The 16,469-nt window shown below is 44.6% G+C and overlaps 1 long non-coding RNA gene across 1 annotated transcript in view; it reads right to left on the bottom strand.

Annotated features, from left to right (window-relative positions):
• Positions 1-2,590: 2,590 nt before the first annotated feature.
• The window catches only part of LOC119271346, an 18,413-nt gene continuing 4,534 nt past the window's right edge, over positions 2,591-16,469 (bottom strand). Inside the window, exons 2-4 of the long non-coding RNA XR_005134494.1 lie at positions 16,417-16,420; positions 14,529-14,532; positions 2,591-2,602 (exon numbers count right to left, since the gene is read on the bottom strand). This is a non-coding gene — a long non-coding RNA (uncharacterized LOC119271346). The remainder of the gene's footprint in view (positions 2,603-14,528; positions 14,533-16,416; positions 16,421-16,469) is intronic.

Raw genomic sequence — 16,469 nt, 5'->3', positions numbered from 1 at the left:
GTTCAACATAAGAGACAAATGTGTGATGTTCACAATAGTTTGCCAATTGTCTACAAGTTCTTACCCCCTTTCGTATGCTTCCAAGCACATTTGTCATGAGATGACCCTTGGTAGATAGCTTGGATGCAATCTTGGCGGCACGACGCTCCAATTCCTCCTAAGGAGTGAGTTGAGGAGCGGTTACTTGATCATCTTGAGGGTCGTCTTGAGCTTGTTCTTGATCTTGAGCTTGCTCGGAGGAGAGAACTTGACCTTGGGAATCACTTGTTGGTTCAACGCCATCTTGAGGTTGATCTCGCCCTTGGTCTTATTCATGAGGTTGAGGGCCTTCACTTTGTTCTTCGAAAGCATGTGGGTCTTGGGTTGGTGATGGTTCCACTTGAGTGGAACATTGTCCTTCTCCTTCGGCCACAAGGGGTTCCTCAATGGGTAGGATAAAACCAACACCCATTCTTCTTGTGGCTTGGGGAGGAATTTCATCACCTACATTACAAGTACCACTTTGCTCCACTTGAGAGCTGTTATTCTCATCAAACTCCATGTTACACGTCTCCTCAATAAGTCCCGTGGACTTATTGAGGACATGGTAAGCATGAGAGTTTGTAGCATAACCAACAAATATGCCCTCATGATCTCTAGCCTCAAATTTAGACAAACAAACACCTTTCTTGAGAATGAAACACTTACACCCGAACACCCGGAAGTACTTGAGGTTGGCTTGTTACTGGTGAGTATCTCATATGGAGTCTTGTTCAAGCCTTTGCGGAGGTAGAGCCAATTGGATGCATGGCACGCGGTGTTGATGGCTTTGGCCCAAAAGTTGTATGAAGACTTGAACTCCGCCATCATGGTTCTTGCCGCATCCATCAATGTCCGGTTCTTCCTCTCCGCTACACCATTTTGTTGAGGGGTGTAAGGTGTGGAATATTGATGTTTGATCCCCTCATCACTAAGAAACTCATCCAAGGTGTAGTTCTTGAACTCGGTGCCGTTGTCACCTCTTATTATCAAGATCTTTGCATTGTGTTGATGTTGAGCTTCATTTTCAAAGTCAATGACGGTTTGTTGGGTTTCACTCTTCCTCTTTAAGAAGTACACACAAGTCTATCTTGAATAGTCATCCACAATCACCAAGAAATACTTTCTACCCCCAAGACTATCAAAGGATGGAGGACCAAAGAGATCCAAGTGAAGGAACTCCAAAGGCCTCTTTGAGTAGATGATAGTCGTGGGAGGGTGAGCCTTCTCATGTAGCTTTCCTTCAATGCAGGCACTGCAAGCACGATCTTTGGCAAAACTAACATTTGTTAGTCCACGGACATGGTCCCCATTGAGAAGACTTTGCAAAGATGTCATGTTGACATGGGCTAAACGGCGATGCCAAAGCCATCCCACGTCAACTTTAGCCATTAGGCATGTCGTGGTCTTAGTGGGTCGCTCCGAAAAGTTAATCACATAGGGACCGTTCTCGACATGCCCAACCAAGGCTACTTTAAGAGTCTTGCTCCACAACAGGTCCATGGTATCAATATCAAAGAAAGTGGAAAAGCCCATGATTGCAAGTTGACGAATGGAAAGTAAATTGTGTGCAAGGGACTCAACAAGCATGACCTTCTCGAACGTGAGATCATGAGAAATGACAACCTTGCCAAGCCCCAATACCTTAGAGGACGAGGCATCACCCCACTCGACGTTGGTGGGCATAGATGGAATCTTTTGCACGTCCACCACCAAGTCCTTGCTTCCGGTCATATGATTAGTGGCTCCACTATCGAACAACCATGACCCCCCACCAGAAGCAAACACCTACAAGAGATCAATGCTTGGTTTTAGGTACCCATTTTGTAATGGGTCCTTTGATGTTAGTGACAAGGGTCTTAGGAACCCAAATAGACCATTCAATGTACTCATAAGAAGAACCAACAAATTTAGCATAAACATGTACATCACTAGCACGGCATAACACATAGGAAGGATTAAAGTCGTCGGCGTTGTTGGAAGGGGTGGCATTTCCCTTCTTGACACCACCACGCTTCACATTGTTCTTCTTCTTCTTAGAGGCACCCACTCCCTCTTTGACAAAAGTTTGCATGAGAGGAGGAGGTCGTTTGGCCTTGTCATTCTTCTTCTTGTTCTTGGACTTGGGTGCAAACCCAATCCCTTCCTTGGCCACAACTTCCTTTTGATTTCTCAAAAGATCGCTGAGGTTTTTCTCACCTTGTATACACGACACAAGGCCTTTCTCAAGTTGCTCCTTCAACTTTGCATTCTCCTCAACAAGATGCACATTCTCACAACAAGGGTTAGTAGCATTTGCATTATCAATTAAAACCATATGAGGAAAAGTGGATTTCTCCTTGGTTAGCCTCACTTGGAGTTGATCATGAGACTCTTTAAGACTAGCATGAGTACTCTTCAAGGCCTTGTGAGCCTTGTCAAGGATATCAAACTCCTCCTTGAGTCTAGCAAGATCAACACCAAGTTTGGCCTTCTCAGAATTTAGCACACAAGACACAACAAGAGCATGATCAAGATCTTTCTTTAATTTAGCATGGTCATCGTTGTGTGACTCCTCAAGAGCCAAGCGATGACCACGCTCTTCCTCAAGAGCATTAGAGAGATCTGATATCTCATCAGCATAGTCAAGACTATGACCCTCCATCTTAGTGATGGTGTCTTCGTGAGCCTCGACCATGTCATTGGCTTCACCAAGTTGTTCCAAGAGAGCAACGAAGTGCTTCTTGGATTTACCCTTAAGCTTACTCATAAAAGACTCAAATTCATTTTCCTCCACATTGGACCCCCCCACTTTCGTCAATGCAATACGTCAAAGAAGGATGAGTAATGATGGTAGTTTTGATGTTGGGGGTTACCTTGTTGGTGGATTTAGCCATGAGGCACTTGACAGTGATGTTCTCATTGGGTGAGTCAAAGAGGGACGCCCGGGGTGTTGTCGCAATGGCCACGGAGGCCATGGCAACCGTCTCGCCATCTTCATCATCATCCTCATTGTACTCTTCTTGTGCCACCAATCCCTTGGGAGGAGCCTTCTTGGTTCTTATTGGGGAAAGATTTGGCCTTGTCCTTCCGAATGAGTTTGCCACCATTATCTTCCCTCTTCTCATAGGGGCACTCTCCAACAATGTGGCTCACATTGCCGCAATTATAGCAAGTCCTCACACGCTGCTTGCCCTTGACGCCACTTGAGTTGCTCCTGTTGAAGTTGGGCCTTGAGTTCTTCTTGCTCCAAAATTTTCTTGAAGTGAGAGTCATGTGCTCATGATAATCATATTTTGTATCCTCAGGGTTGCTCTCCTCTTCTTCTTACTCCTCTTCTTCCACACTAGCCTTGGCCTTCAAAGCAAGATTGGGCTTGTTGCCTCTTTGAGAACGCAATACCGCATTGTTGGCGGTCTTGTCCAAGATACTGAAGGAAATATGCCCTAGAGGCAATAATAAAGTTGTTATTTATATTTCCTTATATCATGATAAATGTTTATTATTCATGCTAGAATTGTATTAACCGGAAACTTAGTACATGTGTGAATACATAGACAAACAGAGTGTCACTAGTTTGCCTCTACTTGACTAGCTCGTTGAATCAATGATGGTTATGTTTCCTAACCATAGACATGAGTTGTCATTTGATTAACAGGATCACATCATTAGAGAATGATGTGATTGACTTGACCCATCCGTTAGCTTAGCACATTGATCGTTTAGTTTGTTGCTATTGCTTTCTGCATAACTTATACATGTTCCTATGACTATGAGATCATGAAACTCCCGAATACTGAAGGAACACTTTGTGTGCTACCAAACGTCACAACGTAACTGGGTGATTATAAAGGTGCTCTACAGGTGTCTCCGATGGTGATTGTTAAGTTGGCATAGACCAAGATTATGATTTCTCACTCCGATTGTCGAAGAGGTATCTCTGGGGCCCGCTCGGTAATGTACATCACTATAAGCCTTGCAAGCAATGTAGCTAATGAGTTAGTTACGGGATGTAGCATTACGGAACGATTAAATATACTTGCTGGTAACGAGATTGAACTAGGTATTGAGATACCGATGATCAAATCTCGGGCAAGTAACATACCGATGACAAAAGGAACAACTATATCGTTATGCGGTTTGACCAATAAAGAACTTAAAAGAATATGTAGGAACCAATATGAGCGTCCAGGTTCCACTATTGGTTATTGACCGGACACGTGTCTCGGTCATGTCTACATAGTTCTCGAACCCGTAGGGTCTGCACGCTTAACGTTCAGTGATGATTATATTATGAGTTTATGTGTTTTGATGTACCGAAGGTAGTTCGGAGTCCCAGATATGATCACAGACATGACGAGGAGTCTTGAAATGGTCGAGACATAAAGATCGATATATTGGACGACTATATTTGGACATCAGAATGGTTCCGGGTGAGATCGGACATTTACCGATGTACCGGGAGGTTACACGAACCCCCCAGGAGGTATATGGGCCTTATTGGGCCATAGTGGGAGAGAGGATAAGGGAGCAAAGGATCCCCCCCCCAAGCCCAATCCGAATTGGGAGGGGGGCTGGCCCCCCCTTTCCTTCCTCCTTCCTCCCCTTCCTTCTCTCCTAATTCAACTAGGGAAGGGGGGAATCCTTCTCCCGGTGGGAGTAGGACTCCCCTTGGGGCGCGCCTAGGAGGCCGGCCCCCTCCCCCTCCTCCACTCCTTTATATATGGGGGAGGGGCACCCCATAGACACACAAGTTGATCATTGATCTCTTAGCCATGTGCGGTGCCCCCCTCCACCATAATCCACATCGTCATATTGTAGCGGTGCTTAGGCGAAGCCCTGATCCGGTAGCATTAGCATCACCGTTGTCACGCCATCGTGCTGACGAAGCTCTCCCTCGACACTCTACTGTATCGTGAGTTCGTGGGACGTCACCGAGCCGAATGTGTGCAGATCGCGGAGGTGTCGTACCTTCGGTGCTAGGATCGGTTGATCCTGAAGACGTACGACTACATCAACCGCGTTGTCATAACGCTTCCGCTTACTGTCTACGAGGGTACATGGACAACACTCTTCCCTTTCGTTGCTATGCATCACCATGATCTTGCGTGTGCGTAGGAATTTTTTTGAAATTACTACGTTCCCCAACAGATACTCATTGCCACAAACTCATCCAACACTTCGCTAGAGGACAAGGTGTGGAAGTCCGACCTTTGATGGATGACGGAGGACATGGCCTTATGGTAAGGCATCACAGCTTTGAGAAATTTCCTCTTGATCCAATTGTCATTTGTATCCTTGCTCCCATGATCTTGGAGTGAGACCGCGAGAGTGGTTAGTCCCCGGTAGAGCTCACGAGGTTCCTCACTTTCATTCATAGCAAATTCATCTGCTTCATCTTGCATCACTTCATAGTCGGAGCGTTGAATGCTTGCGCTTCCCTTGTAAAGGGAAACAACATGGTGCCATGCTTCCTTTGCCACGGTGAATGGTCAGAGATGCGGAATATCTTCGGGAGGGATTGCATCTTGGATGATGAAGAGAGCATTCTCGTTGCATTGATGATCTGTGGCTTCTCTTGGGGTGAAGTTGCTTGGGTCATGCGGATAGAAACCTAGTTCAACGATTCTCCAAAGGTTAGTATTCACATGATTTAAATGGCGTTTAAAGCGATATACCCAAGCGTCAAAATCCTCATTTTTCATAATCTTAGGAGGAGAACCGGCATGATTTAAATGAGTGGAGGGAATCGGTCCTCCATAGGTAAGTGGAGGTTCCACATGGGCAAAGATTCCATTTTCACTTTTACCACTATACAAAGGAACTTTATCACTAGAGGCTTCCCCCTTGTCGGAATTAGCAACCATCACCTTGTTAGTGGGATCAACCACTTCCAATGGTGCGGTGGATAATTTAAGACCATCAAGAAAATCCTTAAGCACGCCTTTGACCTCGGCCATCATGGAGGTTTTAAATGTGTCCAAGGCCACATTGAGTTCCTCACGTGAGTTCGAGGTTCCCCCATCGGTCGTAGACGAGGACGGAATCACACCGGGGTGCTCCTCCTCACCGTCTACGGTGTCAACCATGCTCTTCGGACGGCAAAGTCCTTAATAAAGAGACGAGGCTCTGATACCAATTGAAAGAATCGATATAGTTGACTAGAGGGGGTGAATAGGCAACTAACAATTTTTAGCTTTTCTTTACCAATTTAAACTTTGCATCAAAGTAGGTTGTCTAGATATGCAACTAGGTGAGCAACCTATATGATGCAACAATAATAAGTAAACAAGCAACAAAGGGAAGTAACACAAGATAAGCTTGCACGAGTAAAGGGAAGAGATAACCAAGAGTGGAGTCGGTGAAGACGAGGATGTGTTACTGAAGTTCCTTCCCTTTGAGAGGAAGTACGTCTCCGTTGGAGCAGTGTGGAGGCACAATGCTCCCCAATAAGCCACTAGGGCCACCGTATTCTCCTCACGCCCTCACACAATGCGAGATGCCATGATTCCACTATTGGTGCCCTTGAAGGCGGCGACCAAACCTTTACAAACAAGGTTGGGGCAATCTCCACAACTTAATTGGAGGCTCCCAACAACACCATGAAGCTTCACCACAACGGAGTATGGCTTCGTGATGACCTCAACCGTCTAGGGTGCTCAAACACCCAAGAGTAACAAGATCTGCGAGGGATTAGTGGGGGGAATCAAATATCTCTTGGTGGATGTGTAGATCTAGGCCTTCTCAAACAATCCCTAGGAGATCAACAAGCTTGATCGGCTAGGGAGAGAGATCGGGCGAAAATGGAGCTTAGAGCAACAATGGAGCTTGGAGGTGGAAGAGGTAGTCAACTCGGAGAAGAAGACACCCCTTATATAGTGAAAGAGCAAATCCAACTGTTATCCACTTAACCAGCCCGCGACCTGCGGTACTACCGCACCAATCAAGCGGTACTACCGCAAGGGCTCATGGTACTACCGCAACGAACCGTGGTACTACCGCTACCGCGGCAGGGCCTAAGACCAGTCCTGAAGTGCTAAGGCAAGGAGTGGTAGAACCGCTGGCGCGGTACTATCGTGTCCCCTTGTGGTACTACTGCAAGGCAGGAATGGACTAGGCCGGGAAGGCACGGACATATAAAAGTACATCCGTGACTACTTCGGCTGAGTTTTGATCCATGCAAAAATCTGACACGGTACTACCGCAGACCTGGAGCGGTACTATCGCGTAGGGCGCGGATGTAAAAAATTACTTCCGCCCCTACTACCGCTCATGCTGCTGAGCCTGGCTAGAACGCACGGTACTACCGCGCCCATGGAGCGGTACTACCGCGTAGGGCACGGATGTAAAAAATTACATCAGCCCCTACTACAGCACTAGCAGCAGTGCCTGTCCTGAGGCCACGGTACTACCACTCCCGAGGTGTGGTACTACCATGAGCACTTGCGGTACTACCGCGCCAGAGGCCGGTACTACCTCAAGGGCCTGCGGTACTACCGCTCTGAGGAGCAGTACTACCGCATGCCCCAGTTCAGCAACATTAGGAGACCTTCATTTTACATAGACAAGGAGAGACAGAGGATGCTCCAAAGAGCCAAATGAGAGGTGGTCCAAAAGGAGTAGACGTGTACGTGATGATTCCACCCAAACCTTTCCAAAGCGGACCCCCTCTTAATAGTACGACTTTCCTACGACTCAAATCCACCGAAAAGAAACATAGAGAAACGTTGTCTTCAATAGTCTTTGAGGGGCACCAAATTGTCTTGTGCCTAGTGATGATATGTATGAAATACTCCATGCACACGATTATTCCGCAAAAGCATTGTCATCAATCACCAAAACAACTAAGGGATAAATATGCCCTTACAACGGGGCTGCGGGGCTACGCCTCCACCCCTAGATCGTGCAGATTACTCACACATAGAGATCGAATCACAAGTAATATAAATTGTATAAATAGTTAATGATGAATGATTGGAAATCTAATAGTGCTACTAATCACGATGAATCTTGATTATAAGCAATGAAAGTAATGAAAATGAAGGCTATGGTGGTGGAGATGTGATCTTGACGGCGATTGCATAGACCAGAATAGTGACAATGACAACTACATGAGAATTGTTGTTACCCTCCGCAATTGTTCATGTAGCCGTAAGGGCTTTCTCCTTTATGTAGTGTAGATGGGTGGAATAGAGTCTCAGGGTGTCTCTTTTGTGAATTGGGCTCAGTTCCCTTCATGGAGTATTTCACCGATGATATCACATATGTGGTGGCACCTCATACGACCAAGTTTGGTCGTCCTGTGCGGCATCTTCTCTCCTGGAACCTCATGTGATACATCCAATTGTATGGGAACAATCTCCCTGTCCAATATATCCCATATATGACTTGATTTTGCACCTAAAAACATCAATTTCTGCAAGGAGAAAAATAAACAAGGAGGTTTGCAATACTTTGCATTTAGTGGAAAAATTGAAGCAACATTCTGAAAAATATCTGGCTTAACACAGGTAAAAATTAGTTAAAACCCGCTAATCAGGGACCTACTATAAAGGAAGCCTCAAACTCGAGTCTTGCGGTGATGTACTCCTTTTTGTCTCTGTCTTGTATTTTTTTATGTGATAAAACTTGAATTTATATATATATATATATATATGAAGTTAGAAGAGTGTTAGCAATCTTTCATTGATTTGGCAGCTAATGGGGTTGTTGCACTCCCAATCTGGAAATGGGCCTATTAAGGCCATAGAGGCGATGTTTCCTTCCTCGCGAGGAGGCCGAGGTGTCTCCATAAATTTAAAACTCATTCATCTGGTGTTACATGTGTGTTTGCGTGTCTATGACATAATCGGAATTTCTTTTCCATATGCACTCAAGGACAATTTGAATGCATATACATAGATAATGGCATGAATCCAGTTACACACGAATTAACTGTCAATCAAAGCATTTTTAGCTGCATGGTCCAAAATTGTTTGTGGGAAACTGAGAAGGGCAAGCACATAACATATTGGATGTCTTGAGATCAAATTCCAAACCAAAGTGTCATGGAGGCCTTGCTATCCATGATTTTTGCATTTTTTTTAACCAAGCATTACTAATAAGACTGGCCTAGTGCGTGCTAACGGTCCTGGATAGCTTATGTCCACACTCCTTGGGCCAAAATATTACCGTGATGGCAGGCTTGAAGATATGTTGTTCTCGGGTAATCCTTCAAGTATGTGGCAGGCCATTAGTTAAGGGTTAGATCAATTGAAGAAGGGGCTAGTGTGGAGGATTGGCAATGGGCAAAACCTTCACGTTGGTAGGACAATTGGGTTCCACGGGCCCCCTCTTACCGACATGTGTCTCAACATGGAAGTTGCTGCTTGAGATGGGTGTCCGAGTTATTGACTATCCATGGCGCGTGGGATCCCCAACTCCTGCAACATACTTTCCTCCTTATAGATGTTGATGAGATTATGAAGATTCGACCTTGACCTCATCTAGTTAATGATTATCTTGCATGGGGATGGGCAAGTTGGGGACCTTCTGCGTCGACAATGCCTACTGTCTTGGCAGGGCACCAAATGGAGTGCGTGCCATCTGATCGACAGTATGGGGATGCCATTCCCCACTGCTTCCTCTCTAGTAGGAAGGTGTTACCCTCTCCCCCCCCCCCAAGTGCAAGGATCTATAGCAAGCAATAGTTTTTCCTCAAAGTGGATGACCTTAAGGTTTATCGAACTAGTAGGAGTTTCCAGTGTAGCCAATGATAAGTAACTACACACAAGAATACAATACTGCCTTCGCCCCCAACGAAACTAGTAAGATTTTTCAGTCTTACTAGCCATGCTGGTTACAAGGATTAAACACAAGCGTGTATGGAAAATTGTAGTCGCAAAGAAAAGAAATAAAACAAGGAATTGTAAGGAGTGTTTGTTCGAGGTTCAAAGCAATGAAAGAAGAATGTACTGCGATCGATAGGTTCACTAGTGTCTAAAAGAATTACAATTGTGCATCGATCAAATTGTAGTTTTTATTATGCTTATACATGGCATATTCATATGAGCATCATGTCCGAACATCTATAGATCGTTATCCAATTACACCTATAGCTAATATTTCACCCCAAGACCGCTATCTAGCATGCATTTCAAAATATTAAGTAAATAAAACATAGTGTTGTATGGCAACAGTACAATACAACACAAGCCGTTTCACTTTCTGTCACTTTGGTAGGTTACTTGCAAGATTGAGGGACGAACTTCAATAGCCCATCATAGCACTCTCAGTCAGGGGGTTAGGAAACTCTTGAAGATATCGATAGAATAACATTTCTTTTTCATAAGTTTCAGTGGACGCAGAGCCAACGACTGTAGTTTTTCAGCGTAAGGTCAGGTTACAGAAAGGCCTATTTTGATCCCAACTAACATCCACAACTTGATCTTGGAGACCATCCATCAAACTTGGCCAAAGAAATATAAATTCTTCGTAGAGCATATATGTATAAGAATTGTGCAAAAAAGAAACCAAATTGATCTCAACATAATTCATGGATATATCTGATCAAAAAGTGACAATTCGTCACATCACAACAAACTCACCAACAGATTACAACATATGTATCACAATCATGTAGGGAATCACATGTGATATTTGTATTGGGAAGCAAGGGAGAGAAAAATATCTAGCTACTGCTATGAATCCACAGTCCAAAGAAACCTACTCAAGAGCGGTCACGATGGCCTTAAAGTTGATTGGATGGCCACCGAAATGATTTCCCCTCCGACAGATTACTGAAAATTAAAGACCTCCAGATTGAATCACTTCGAAACAGACAGGTGTGGCACTGGAAACAGAAAGACTCCTCGATCTTTATGGTTTCCGGGCAAACAAAAAAATATAGGCATTGAGATGCGGTGCAGCAGAGCCATTAGGGAGACCACATAGGTGTTGCACGCAGCCTCCCCCTGGCCGAGTGATGAGGTTTCATGGGGCCCATAGGGCTCCCTCGGGTGGGACCTGGGTCCTCCAAAAGCTTCTTGGTGAAAAAACCTTTTCTATATTCTTTACGATGGGCTGAGACTGGTAGTCGGAGTCGACCATGAGATCAAGTTGGATGTCAGTGATGGTGAAGGGCATCCATTTTCCCTTTGTTCGTGAAGGGACCTTCTCCTTAGCCTTTGCAGTGGTGGCAATGGTCTTCCCGCCCTTCATTGTATGTGTGGACTTGGCTGGAGGTGCAATGGTGGTGTGGTGGCGCAATGGTGGTGTGTCAAAGCAACAAAACAAGAGTGCGGTAGGAATGGAGCGTGAGCTCGAGGAAGGAGAAAAGCGGAGGATATCCTCGACACATGGCGGGCAATCTCCTCGTATCGTACTATCGTCGCTTAATGCATGCATGAATTGAGGGGTTTGCTGTTACTGCCCATGAAGATCGAGGCGCACGCTGTCGTGCGATGGGACATGGCCTAGGTGCAGCCCAATCCCACTCCCACACAACACTTTGATTGGTAGGTGAAGCTTGACACATGGTATGGCTTGACCAGCCAAAGAGACTTGTCTAGTCCATCTTATAAGACTGGACAGGTGAAGTTTACGGGCATTGCACGAGAATTCGGCTAGGAGATGCCAACTACGCATGAAGTTTTCTATGGTGCAAGTCGGCTATCTTCATCAGAATGGAGTGGTTCATCCGACTTCAATAGTTGGTCGGCCATAAGCCGTCGAGAAGCGAATAGTTATTGTTAAGGGAGCTTCAAGGAAACAGTTTCAATCTTGGGAAGACGATGTTGCAGGTTGGCGTTGGTCGGGGTGCTGCCAAGCTTGAAGAGTGGTTCAAGGGCTACTCATAGGGTTTCGGACCAGCCTCATCTTGATGGTTGTTGGCCCAAGTAGGTCATCCTCAGGCTCCCTAGGTCAGTTCCGCCTTAGGCCATCAGTCCAGCTCATGGGACATGTAGAAGGAATACTATGGAAGCCTTTCCTTTCAAGACAAGGAAGTTGGATCCGTAGAGGACTCCATGATATGTCTCCAACGTATCTACTTTTTCAAACACTTTTGCCCTTGCTTTGGACTCTAACTTGCATGATTTGAATGGAACTAACCCGGACTGACGCTATTTTCAGCAGAATTGCCATGGTGTTATTTTTGTGCAGAAATAAAAGTTCTCAGAATGACCTAAAACTTCACGGAGAATATTTTTGGAATATATGAAAAATACTGGTGAAAGAATATACGTCAGGGGGCCCACACCCTGTCCACGAGGGTGGGGGCGCGCCCCCTGCCTCGTGGTCCCCCCGATGCTCCACCGACCTCAACTCCGACTCTACATATTCACGTTCGGGGAGAAAAAAATCAGAGAGAAGGATTCATCGCATTTTACGATACGGAGCCGCCGCCAAGCCCTAATCTCTCTCGGGAGGGCTGGTCTGGAGTCCATTTGGGGCTCCGGAGAGGGGAATCCGTCGCCATTGTCATCATTAACCTTCCTCCATCACCAATTTCATGATGCTCACCGCCGTGCGTGAGTAATTCCATCGTAGGCTTGCTGGACGGTGATGGGTTGGATGAGATTTATCATGTAATCGAGTTAGTTTTGTTAGGGTTTGATCCCTAGTATCCATTATGTTCTGAGATTGATGTTGCTATGACTTTGCTATGCTTAATGCTTGTCACTAGGTCCCGAGTGCCATGATTTCAGATATGAACCTATTATGTTTTCATGAATATATGTGAGTTCTTGATCCTATCTTGCAAGTCTATAGTCACCTATTATGTGTTATGATCCGTTAACCCCGAAGTGACAATAATCGGGATACTTACCGGTGATGACCGTAGTTTGAGGAGTTCATGTATTCAGTAAGTGCTAATGCTTTGTTCTGGTACTCTATTAAAAGGAGGCCTTAATATCCCTTAGTTTTCGATAGGACCCCGCTGCCACGGGAGGGTAGGACAAAAGATGGCATGCAAGTTCTTTTCCATAAGCATGTATGACTATATTCGGAATACATGCCTACATTACATTGATGAACTAGAGCTAGTTCTGTGTCACGCTGTGTTATAACTGTTGCATGAGGAATCGCATCCGACATAATTATCCATCACTGATCCATTGCCTACGAGCTTTTCACATATTGATCTTTGCTTAGTTACTTTACCGTTGCTACTGTTACGATCACTACAAAACCAATACTGTTACTTTTGCCACCGTTACCATTACTTCCATATTACTTTGCTACTAAATACTTTGCTATAGATATTAAGTCTTTCAGGTGCGGTTGAATTGACAACTCAACTGTTAATACTTGAGAATATTCTTTGGCTGCCCTTGTGTCGAATCAATAAATTTGGGTTGAATACTCTACCCTCGAAAACTGTGATCCCCTATACTTGTGGGTTATCACTCCACTTCACCGACATAGCCGACTAGGTGAACCTGTTGGGAAACATAGTAGAAAACAAAAAAAAAGCCATACGATCATCGAGGAATATTATAAAGATGTATTAACGGTTTGGATTCCATCGATACCGACTCTGAGTTGCAGCGAAAGAAGACGAGTCGGTGTAGATCGTACTTGGAGTCCCTCAAACCATAGATGAATGATCTCGCGAACCGCCCACGAACAGTCCCTCGAACGGAAGACCGAGTTGCAATCGTACGGTTTTCATGATCTGGCAGCGCTTCACCTTCCAGTGCTAATCGCCGCTCAAGAACCAGAGGGAGGATATTAGAACCACATTGGTATTCTAATTATGAGGACTAAAGGATCCAGGTCAATCTCTAATTGATCGACTAGGACAAACTAGAATTAGAACTAGAGAACTATAGGAGGCTCCAAAACTTGTGTAGAGAAAAGGTGCAAAAGCCTCTGGTATACATAGGTTGAAGGGGAGAGGAGGGGCACCACAAGGAGGGGAAGGATTCCCTCCTTGCGCCAGCCAAGGGGGGAAGGAGGAGTCCTTCCACCACCCCATTCAGCCTCCCCTAGAGGGAAAGGGGGCGCCTCCCCTATTGGGCCCTTGTGGCCCAAGTTGCCTTCCACCTCTTGGCCTTTTAAGGCCCGTTGGTATTTAATTAATTATAAAAGCCTCCTAACAATTAGTAGAGCCTTTTATTATTAATTTAAGATCTGTGAAACATTTTTCAGCAATATATTATTTATTGGTAATACCCAGTATTGCCCGATAAACTCCGAAACCCTTTCGGTGACCCTGAAACGCTTCCGGATCCTCTAGAAACTATTTCGAATATTAACGAAACTATTTCACAAATAAATCCTCGATACTCCCATCCTACTAATGCTTGGCAGATCATGATTACCTTAAGCTTGTGACCCTGTAGGTTCGGTAAAACATAGAAATGAACAAAACCCCTTTGTTCAATGAGCGATAGCGGAACCGTGGACGTCCATATCGATCCCTATGAGTACACGGATGTCATTCAAGTGAACCTTTGGTTATCATGTGCTATTCCCTTTGCTTCGCAATACTTTACAAAACCCTAGATTTATGGTATCCTCTTGAGTCATACACATGCTCACTATACCGATCTCCACATTACTGATTTTGTTCTTCTTTCTCATTGATACGTTCCAGCATCCCCATGACATAGTCACATGTGTCTGGCCAGAAGATGATGGATGTTGTCACACTGAGAGGGCCCTAAAAATATATCTTCATCGTTAGAGGAGAAAATTCCACTCTCGACCTAACTTGTCCCTTGTCAAACTTTCCATGAACCTGTAAGTTGTCGTTATGATCCCGTGTTACAGATGACGTTTGAGCCACCGTATGGTAAGAAGAAACTACAATACTCTCATGGTCTAAGAAACTAAAACGCACGTTAACACTCCGTGTTATAACAATTAATTTCAGAAGATATTAACTCAAAGTATAACAAACAACTTTGGGTCGATTCAATATGATAGTTCTTCTAACGGCATACTCTCAATGTTGTTTTAGGACTATCGTTACACTTAATCCGGAAAACATGATCACCGTCAGTCTTAGAGGCAAGACTAAGAACCTAATTTTATCGTTTATCATTCCACACGTGCATTTGAGTTTTCCACTAAATCACATAATCCAGCATCATAACAGTTATAGCATAGACTAATAACTCTTAATTATGAATATGAAAATATAATAATACAATATTATTGCATCTAGGACATATTTCCAACAAAACCCTAGGGCCTAGTATCTTATATAAGCCCGGGCCAAGCTAGTCAATAGAACACATTAGAATCTCTTAGTATTACCTGTATTTTGTACACTCCAATCACAATATACACGAGCAGGAGTAGAGTTTTACCTCATAAGGAGGACCTGGACCAAGGTAAATCTGTCTCGTGTTTCCTCTCTGGCCTAATCGCCATGCCGGGATACCCTACCGAGGGATTTGGTAGAATTAGCTCTGACAAACAGTCTATTAACTAAAGATTAACAAGTCACACTAGTCATGGTACTCTAGGGAAATTTCACCCTTTTCACCAGCACACTATCGTTTCCATAGTTACGTTGCCAAACGACTACCTCATTGTAGCTGCCAGCCGCTTCCTTAGCACAACAAGTCAGCAACAGATTCTATTGAATTTGAAGCCCAAACAAAAGAAAACCTCTATACGATCTTTCAAAAATGGAAGGTGTGATGCTTATGGTGTTGTGACGCATATGACATGTACATAGAAACACCCTATTAAAATACATGTGCTATAACGCGTTTGGTAGCCCGTATCAACCCTAACCAGGCTCGCGCGGGAAGATTTCAGCATGTTTGGTTGCTTGGCCTGCATCAGATTCTTGGCCCGCACAGAAATTAAAGCACTCCTCGGCAGGCCTGCTAGGGTTGATCGGATCGGCCATTTCTGGCAAGTCAAGTTGAGTCGAGTCATTTCAAGCGCACATGGGTGGGTCTGGTTGTAGGAGACATGCAAAGGATGCGAGCTAGTAGGCACCTTGGTTTGTTGTGTACCTTCATTAATCTCTTTCTCTAATCTCTCTTTTTAAATTTACACGACGATGCTTTCATTCGAAATTAGTTGTACACAAAAAAGATGTGCATTGATGTTATAATTTCATTCAGGCGATTGGTTTGAAGTTTCATCGGCTATAAATGTTCAATTTCATGTTCATATTTGGAGCTAATTTGGACGAATTATGTCAAATTCTTTGTGATCGGTCTACCATTGAAATTTTCTTTGACCGGTAGGTTTATCTCGTAGTCTCACACGACTTTCGCCTTGCATGTTTTCTGTTATGATGATCGTAGACGAGTAGACCTAGTCTTCCTCGTGGACTATACATATGCATATATGTGATTTGTTTTGTTGACACTCCTTAATTTCATTCATCCTTTTTAATCATTCCTCTCGGCCTCCTCTTCCATGTCCTATTGCATTCGCACCACCGCTGGCGTCCTTCCTCTTGGCCACCTCTCTCGCATCCTGCAGCACTCGCACCACCACCGTCGTCGTTCATCTCGGCC

Source organism: Triticum dicoccoides, chromosome 3A (genome assembly GCF_002162155.2).
Source record: "Triticum dicoccoides isolate Atlit2015 ecotype Zavitan chromosome 3A, WEW_v2.0, whole genome shotgun sequence".
Lineage (NCBI taxonomy): Eukaryota > Viridiplantae > Streptophyta > Magnoliopsida > Poales > Poaceae > Triticum > Triticum dicoccoides.
The sequence above is the reverse complement of the archived record's forward strand: the minus strand, read 5'-3'. Positions and strand labels throughout refer to the sequence as shown.